This window comes from Cucumis melo, unplaced genomic scaffold, assembly GCF_025177605.1.
Source record: "Cucumis melo cultivar AY unplaced genomic scaffold, USDA_Cmelo_AY_1.0 utg002004l, whole genome shotgun sequence".
Taxonomy (NCBI): Eukaryota; Viridiplantae; Streptophyta; class Magnoliopsida; order Cucurbitales; family Cucurbitaceae; genus Cucumis; species Cucumis melo.
In genome coordinates this window covers 1-10,000 of record NW_026124891.1, presented here as the reverse complement: position 1 = coordinate 10,000, position 10,000 = coordinate 1, and positions in this window count along the sequence as shown.

Below are 10,000 nucleotides of genomic sequence, written 5' to 3'. Positions count from 1 at the left end.
TCACACATCCTGGATCAACTAAAGACTCTGGGGTTCCAGCAGGCCACTGCTACATCCATTTCATTAGGAATTGATGATCTTTTAACAATCCCTTCTAAGGGATGGCTAGTCCAAGATGCTGAACAACAAAGTTTGATTTTGGAAAAACACCATCATTATGGAAACGTACACGCAGTAGAAAAATTACGCCAGTCCATTGAGATATGGTATGCTACAAGTGAATATTTGCGACAAGAAATGAATCCTAATTTTAGGATGACTGACCCTTTTAATCCAGTCCATATAATGTCTTTTTCGGGAGCTCGAGGAAATGCATCTCAAGTACACCAATTAGTAGGTATGAGAGGATTAATGTCAGATCCACAAGGACAAATGATTGATTTACCCATTCAAAGCAATTTACGTGAGGGGCTGTCCTTAACGGAATATATAATTTCTTGCTACGGAGCGCGGAAAGGAGTTGTGGATACTGCTGTACGAACATCGGATGCTGGATATCTTACACGTAGACTTGTTGAAGTAGTTCAACACATTGTTGTACGTAGAACCGATTGTGGAACCATCCGAGGGATTTTAGTGAGTCCTGGAAATAGGATGATTCCGGAAAGAATTTTTATCCAAACATTAATTGGTCGTGTATTAGCGGACGATATATATATGGGCCCGCGATGCATTGGTGTTCGAAATCAAGATATTGGTATTGGACTTATTAATCGATTCATAACCTTTCAAACCCAACCAATATCTATTCGGACTCCCTTTACTTGTAGGAGTACATCTTGGATCTGCCGATTATGTTATGGACGAAGTCCTACTCACGGGGACCTGGTAGAATTGGGAGAAGCCGTAGGTATTATTGCGGGTCAATCTATTGGAGAACCGGGTACTCAACTAACATTAAGAACTTTTCATACCGGCGGAGTATTCACAGGGGGGACTGCAGAACATATACGAGCTTCTTCTAATGGCAAAATCAAATTCAATGAGAATTTGGTTCATCCCACACGTACACGCCATGGGCATCCTGCTTTTTTATGTTATATAGACTTGTATGTAACTATTGAGAGTGAGGATATTATACATAACGTCACTATTCCACCAAAAAGTTTACTTTTAGTTCAAAATGATCAATATGTAGAATCAGAACAAGTGATTGCTGAGATTCGCGCGGGAACATACACTCTTAATTTAAAAGAGAGAGTTCGAAAACATATTTATTCTGACTCAGAGGGAGAAATGCATTGGAGTACCGACGTGTACCATGCACCCGAATTTACATATAGTAATGTCCATCTCTTACCAAAAACAAGTCATTTATGGATATTATCAGGAGGTTCGTGCGGATGCAGTGTAGTCCCTTTTTCACTCTACAAGGATCAAGATCAAATTAACGTTCATTCTCTTTGTGTCGAAAGAAGATATATTTCTAGCCTTTCAGTAAATAATGATAAAGTGGGACAAAAATTTTATGGTCCGGATCTCTCTGGTAAAAACGAAAGCGGAATTCCTGATTATTCAGAACTTAATCCAATCCTATGTACGGGTCAATCTAATCTCACATATCCTGCTATTTTCCACGGTAATTCTGATTTATTGGCAAAGAGGCGAAGAAATGGATTCATCATTCAATTTGAATCACTTCAAGAACGAGAAAAAGAACTACGACCCCCTTCCGGTATTTCGATTGAAATACCCATAAATGGTCTTTTTCGTAGAAATAGTATTCTTGCTTTTTTCGATGATCCTCAATACAGAAGAAATAGTTCAGGAATTACTAAATATGGGACTATAGGGGTGCATTCAATCCTCAAAAAAGAGGATTTGATTGAGTATCGAGGAGTCAAAGACTTTAAGCCAAAATACCAAATGCAAATGAAAGTGGATCGATTTTTTTTCATTCCCGAGGAAGTGCATATTTTACCAGAATCTTCTTCCATAATGGTACGGAACAATAGTATCATTGGAGTAGCTACACGACTAACTTTAAGTATAAGAAGCCGAGTAGGTGGATTGGTCCGAGTGGAGAAAAAAAAAAAAAGGATTGAACTCAAAATATTTTCTGGAGATATACATTTTCCTGGAGAGATGGATAAGATATCCCGACACAATGGCATCTTGATACCACCAGAAAGAGTAAAAAAAAATTCTAAGAAATCAAAAAAATCGAAAAATTGGATTTATGTCCAGTGGATCACACCTACCAAGAAAAAGTATTTTGTTTTTGTTCGACCTGTAATCATATATGAACTAGCCGACGGTATCAATTTAGTAAAACTTTTCCCACAGGATCTATTGCAAGAAAGGGATAATCTGGAGCTTAGAGTTGTCAATTATATACTTTATGGAAATGGAAAACCAATTCGGGGAATTTCTGGCACAAGCATTCAATTAGTTCGGACTTGTTTATTGTTGAATTGGGACCGAGACAAAAAAAGCTCTTCTATCGAAGACGCGCGCGCTTCCTTTGTTGAAGTAAGTACAAATGGTCTGGTTCGAAATTTCCTACGAATAGACTTAGGGAAATCCGATACTGCGTATATGAGAAAAAGGAAAGATCCGTCAGGTTCAGGATTGATCTTTAATAATGAGTCAGATCGCACGAATATCAATCCATTTTTTTCTATTTATTCCAAGACAAGGGTTCCACAATCTCCGAGTCAAAATCAAGGAACTATTCGTACGTTGTTCAATAGAAATAAGGAACGCCAATCTTTGATAATTTTGTCAGCATCGAATTGTTTGCAAATGGATCTATTCAACGATGTAAAAGATTATAATGTCATAAAAGAATCAAGTAAAAAGGATCCTCTAATTTCAATTAGGAATTCGTTAGGACCTTTAGGGGCGGCCCCTCAAATTGTGAATTTTTATTCATTTTATGACTTAATAACTCATAATCCGATCTCCCTAACTAAATATTTGCAACTTGACAATTTAAAACAGACTTTTCAAGTACTTAAATATTATTTAATGGATGAAAACGGGGGGATTTTCAATTCCGATCCATGCAGTAACATCGTTTTCAATACATTTAATTTGAATTGGCATTTTCTGCATCATAATTATCACAATAATTATTGTGAAGAAACACCTACAAGAACAAGAATTAGTCTTGGACATTTTTTTTTTGAAAATGTATGTATAGCCAAAAATAGACCACACCTAAAATCGGGTCAAATTATAATTGTTGAAGTTGATTCTGTAGTAATAAGATTAGCTAAGCCTTATTTGGCCACTTCAGGAGCAACTGTTCATCGCCATTATGGCGAAATGCTTTACGAAGGAGATACTTTAGTTACATTTATATATGAAAAATCACGATCTGGTGATATAACGCAGGGTCTTCCAAAAGTCGAACAAGTATTAGAAGTGCGTTCGATTGATTCAATATCGATGAGCCTAGAAAAGAGAATTGAGGGTTGGAACGAGCGTATAACAAGAATTCTTGGAATTCCTTGGGGATTTTTGATTGGTTCTGAACTAACGATAGTGCAAAGTCGTATCTCTTTGGTTAATAAGATCCAAAAGGTTTATCGATCCCAGGGGGTGGAGATCCATAATAGACATATCGAAATTATTGTACGTCAAATAACATCAAAAGTCTTGGTTTCAGAAGATGGAATGTCTAATGTTTTTTCACCTGGAGAACTCATTGGGTTGTTACGAGCGGAACGAACAGGGCGTGCTTTGGAAGAAGCGATCTGTTACCGAGCCGTATTATTGGGAATAACGAAAGCATCTCTAAATACTCAAAGTTTCATATCGGAAGCAAGTTTTCAAGAAACTGCTCGAGTTTTAGCAAAAGCCGCCCTCCGAGGTCGTATCGATTGGTTGAGAGGTTTGAAAGAGAACGTTGTTCTAGGAGGAATGATACCAGTTGGTACCGGATTCAGAGAATTAGCGCACCGTTCGAGGCAACATAACAATATTCCTTTAGAACCCCCCCCAAAAAAAATTTTCGAGGGGGAAATGAGAGATATTTTGTTCCACCACAAAGAATTATTTGATTTTTTCATTTCAACGAATTTACATGATACATCAGAACAAGCATTTCTAGGATTTAATGATTCATAAAAGTGGAGTCATCCTGTTAACTAGCCGCGTTAATTTGGTAATAAGATAATAACGAATAGAAAAAAATTAATGGCTTGGATTGTGTATCAACAGTCAATCCCCGGTCGAGGTAGAGGATAAGGTTCCATGGGAACAATTATTTATTTCTATTTCAGCTCGTCTCTTTTTTTAAGAAAAAAAAGCGAGGAAGTGGGGGGAGAAATGACAAGAAGATATTGGAACATCCATTTGGGAGAGATGATGGAGGCAGGAGTTCATTTTGGTCATGGTACTAGGAAATGGAATCCTAGAATGGCACCTTATATCTCTGCAAAACGTAAAGGTATTCATATTATAAATCTTACTCAAACTGCTCGTTTTTTATCAGAAGCTTGTGATTTAGTTTTTGATGCAGCAACTAGGGGCAAACAATTCTTAATTGTTGGTACCAAAAATAAAGCAGCGGATTCAGTAGCCCGGGCTGCAACAAGGACTCGGTGTCATTATGTTAATAAAAAATGGCTCGGGGGGATGTTAACAAATTGGTCTACTACAGAAACGAGACTTCATAAGTTCAGGGACTTGAGAACGGAACAAAAGACGGGGGGACTCAACCGTCTTCCGAAAAGGGATGCCGCTATGTTGAAGAGACAATTATCTCACTTGCAAACATATCTGGGCGGGATTAAATATATGACGGGGTTACCCGATATTGTAATAATCGTTGATCAACAAGAAGAATATCGGGCTCTTCAAGAATGTATCACGTTGGGAATTCCAACTATTTGTTTAATTGATACAAATTGTGACCCCGATCTCGCAGATATTTCGATTCCAGCGAATGATGATGCTATAGCTTCAATCCGATTAATTCTTAACAAATTAGTATTTGCAATTTCGGAGGGTCGTTCTAGCTCTATACGAAATTCTTGATTAATAATAAGATAAATCAATTTTGGGGGGAACTCCATAGATTTCGGGAATTGGTTACTATTCCCGAATCGCACAAAAGAGATAAAAAAAACTAGGGATATTGTAATGTAATAAATTGGTATCAAAAATAGACAACTCAAGGCAAGTAAAAAAAAAGACAGTCGAATCAAAATAATTTGTTTTACAGTTCTATTTCTTTCAGAGGGCAATATGAATATTCTATTATGTTCTATCAACACACAAAAAGGGTTATACGATATATCTGGTGTGGAAGTCGGCCAACACTTGTATTGGCAAATAGGAGGTTTCCAAGTCCATGCCCAAGTACTTATTACTTCTTGGGTTGTAATTGCTATCTTATTAGGTTCAGCCATTATAGCTGTTCGTAATCCACAAACCATTCCTACTGACGGTCAGAATTTCTTCGAATATGTCCTTGAATTCATTCGAGACGTGAGCAAAACTCAGATTGGCGAAGAATATGGTCCATGGGTTCCCTTTATTGGAACTATGTTTCTATTTATTTTTGTTTCGAATTGGTCAGGAGCTCTTTTACCTTGGAAAATCATACAGTTACCTCACGGAGAGTTAGCCGCACCCACAAATGATATAAATACTACTGTTGCTTTAGCTTTACTCACATCAGTAGCATATTTTTATGCGGGTCTTAGCAAAAAAGGATTAAGTTATTTCGGTAAATACATTCAACCAACTCCAATCCTTTTACCCATTAACATCTTAGAAGATTTCACAAAACCCTTATCACTTAGTTTTCGACTTTTCGGAAATATATTAGCTGATGAATTAGTAGTTGTTGTTCTTGTTTCTTTAGTACCTTTAGTAGTTCCTATACCTGTTATGTTCCTTGGATTATTTACAAGTGGTATTCAAGCTCTTATTTTTGCAACTTTAGCTGCAGCTTATATAGGCGAATCCATGGAGGGTCATCATTGATTAGTTTTCTAAATACTCTTTTTTTTAGCTTAGACCAAGGCAATGTATACATGGCTCAAGATAATCTACTTAGGGAACATAAATATACAAATAATCAAAAAATAAGGAAGGTATATACTATCTAGGGAGTAAGACTAGAAAGATTACGATATTCGGGAATTAAAAAAAAAGGAAAGAGATCTAAAAGATCTTTTTCCTCTCAACGATTGAACAAAAAAAAATTACATGAACTTAGATTAATAAAATATTGATATTTCTATGCAAGGATTTGGACTAATGAATTCGTTCATTTAGATTGATTGTCTCCATGTGGGATAATTCTAAAAAGAAAGGGTTTCCAAAAAACGAGAAAAAAGGATTGGGTAGGGTAGAGTAGAGGAGAGTGGAGTCAACTAGATGTATTGAATCGAATTGCTATAAGACAACCCTTGTGGATATTTCGAAGAATGATTCTCAAATTCGATGGAATCCAAGATATGAATAATTGGTTTACGTTAGGTAAGAAACACATGTATATGTTATATTAGATATTAACTAGTTATATAGGAACTAAAGATATATCTAATCCGCCCTACTACTGTGAATTTAGATAGGGCTTACAATGGAAGTCCTTCTGTTTCGGCTGTAATGTAATTTTGAATTCAATATTGAATGAATAGAGAGATTAAATCAAGAAAAACAATGAAGAATTCAAAGAATGCTTTAAAAGAAATGGAAGAACAAAAGTCGTATGGATTCACAAAAACTACGTGGATGGATAGGAACTAAAAAAGAGAGATTGAAGTAGTTTGGACGATTCAATAATATTATTACTTCAATTCGTAATTTTTAGTTGGATAAATCTTAGTGATGGAATAATAAGTTATAATTCATTGGTTGATTGTATCATTAACCATTTCTTTCTTTTGGTGTGAGGAACTTATCATGAATCCACTGATTTCTGCCGCTTCCGTTATTGCTGCTGGGTTGGCCGTCGGGCTTGCTTCTATTGGACCTGGGATTGGTCAAGGTACTGCTGCGGGCCAAGCTGTAGAAGGGATCGCGAGACAACCCGAGGCGGAGGGAAAAATCCGAGGTACTTTATTGCTTAGTCTGGCTTTTATGGAAGCTTTAACAATTTATGGACTAGTTGTAGCATTAGCACTTTTATTTGCGAATCCTTTTGTTTAATCCTAAAAAAATTACGTATTTTTTTTCGTATTTTATTTACTTGGACTTGCTGCTCTTGCTTTTTCGAATTATACGAAGCTTTCACTCCTACAATTACTTATTCGTTGGGACAATAACCTATGGGAAGGATTGATTTGAGGATGAGGCATTAGCATACTGACTCGCCTTCTTCCTTCCCTTTCTTAGTCCAATCTCGAATGGAACTTTTTTTTTTAGGATTCTTACAACATATTTTTTACTCTATTTCGAATAGAAATAGGAAATTAATAAAATAAAAAAAAATAGAAAGAAATAGATAATTAGTTTTTATCTATAAAAGGAGATCATATGAAAAATGTAACCGATTCTTTCATTTCTTTGGGTTACTGGCCATCCGCCGAGAGTTTCGGATTTAATACCGATATTTTAGCAACAAATCCAATAAATCTAAGCGTAGTGCTTGGTGTATTGATTTTTTTTGGAAAGGGGGGAGTGTGTGCGAGTTGTTTATTTCAAGAATAAGTTGGATACAACCAACTGTACTTTTCTAGTTATAACTACGAAAAGGTGCATGATCCCGCGAATTACTTCTGACAAAATGAAGAAATCATATTGAAGAACCATAGCATTTCGTGATTCATTGGTAAATCAACTTTGATTCTCTATCAACCAATAATGTGGGACTATTAACATGGTTAAAACGTTTGAAGTCCAGACGTAGCATGGTACTCTTTCTACTACTATGTTAATACATAGTTAATACATAAATCGTTTCAAATAGTTGGGCTTTTTTTTCGATATAGAACACTCATGTCGATAAAATGATTTGAACCCCCCCTTTTTTATTATTTTCTATTTTAATAGAATATTAGAATTTTTTTTGTAAAAAACTAAAAAAAATGAGGATTTCACCCTCATTTTTTTCTTTTTTATCCAATGCTGAATCGATGACCTATGTTATGTATAAAGTAAGAAAATTTTTTTGGATTTCAAGAAAAAAAAAGAAACAACTTTGCTGACAATTGTTTGTTTGGTCAGAAGAGTCCTCCGAATATTCGGGTCTTGGATTAATGATCCATATTTTTTTCTTTTTCTTTGTGGAATATGAATAGAGAAAAGAGGATAGGCTCATTACATTCAAAAAGATATATGGGAATTTCTCAGAAATAATTGCAATAATTGAGCGTGAGAGCCAAATGAATCGAAAGATTCATGTTTGGTTCGGGAAGGGATCGTCGAAGTTTTGAAATGAATGGAAAGACAATCTACTTTCATTAAGTGATTTATTAGATAATCGAAAACAGAGGATCTTGAAAACAATTCAAAATTCAGAAGAACTACGTGAGGGGGCCATTGAACAGCTGGAAAAAGCCCGGGCTCGCTTACGAAAAGTTGAAATGGAAGCCGATCAGTTTCGAGTGAATGGATATTCTGAGATAGAACGAGAAAAATTGAATTTGATTAATTCAACTTCTAAAAGTTTGGAACAATTAGAAAATTATAAAAATGAAACTATTCGTTTTGAACAACAAAAAGCGATTAATCAAGTACGACAACAGGTTTTTCCAACAAGCCTTACAAGGAGCTCTAGGAACTCTGAATAGTTGTTTGGACAACGAGTTACATTTACGTACCATCAGTGCTAATATTGGCATGTTTGGGACGATGAAAGAAATAACTAACTGATTAGTCCTTCTACTGTAGGCATTATTTTTTTTTCTTAAAAAAAAATAATTACGAAATACTCATGGTAACCATTCAAGCAGATGAAATTAGTAATATTATTCGTGAACGTATTGAGCAATATAATAGAGAAGTAAAAATTGTAAATACCGGTACTGTACTTCAAGTAGGCGACGGCATTGCTCGTATTTATGGTCTTGATGAAGTAATGGCAGGTGAATTAGTAGAATTTGAAGAGGGTACTATAGGCATAGCTCTAAATTTAGAATCAAATAATGTTGGTGTTGTATTAATGGGGTGATGGTTTGCTGATACAGGAGGGAAGTTCTGTAAAAGCAACGGGAAGAATTGCTCAGATACCAGTAAGCGAGGCTTATTTAGGTCGTGTTATAAATGCCCTGGCTAAACCTATTGATGGCCGAGGTGAAATTTCATCTTCTGACTCTCGGTTAATTGAATCCCCCGCTCCTGGTATTATTTCGAGACGTTCCGTATACGAGCCTCTTCAAACAGGACTTATTGCTATTGATTCAATGATTCCTATCGGACGTGGTCAGCGAGAATTAATTATTGGGGACAGGCAGACCGGTAAAACTGCAGTAGCCACGGATACGATTCTCAATCAACAAGGGCAAAATGTAATATGTGTTTATGTAGCTATTGGTCAAAAAGCATCTTCTGTGGCTCAAGTAGTGACTACTTTACAGGAAAGGGGCGCAATGGAATACACTATTATAGTAGCCGAAACGGCAGATTCTCCGGCTACATTACAATACCTTGCCCCCTTATACAGGAGCAGCTTTGGCTGAATATTTTATGTACAGAAAACAACACACTTCAATCATTTATGATGATCCCTCCAAACAAGCACAAGCTTATCGACAAATGTCTCTTCTTTTACGAAGACCGCCGGGCCGCGAAGCTTATCCGGGAGATGTTTTTTATTTGCATTCACGCCTTTTGGAAAGAGCCGCTAAATTAAGTTCTGCTTTAGGTGAAGGAAGTATGACTGCTTTACCAATAGTTGAGACCCAATCGGGAGATGTTTCAGCTTATATTCCTACTAATGTAATTTCCATTACCGATGGACAAATATTCTTATCTGCCGATCTATTCAATGCTGGAATCAGACCTGCTATTAATGTGGGTATTTCCGTCTCCAGAGTAGGATCTGCAGCTCAAATTAAAGCCATGAAACAAGTAGCCGGCAAATTAAAATTGGAATTGG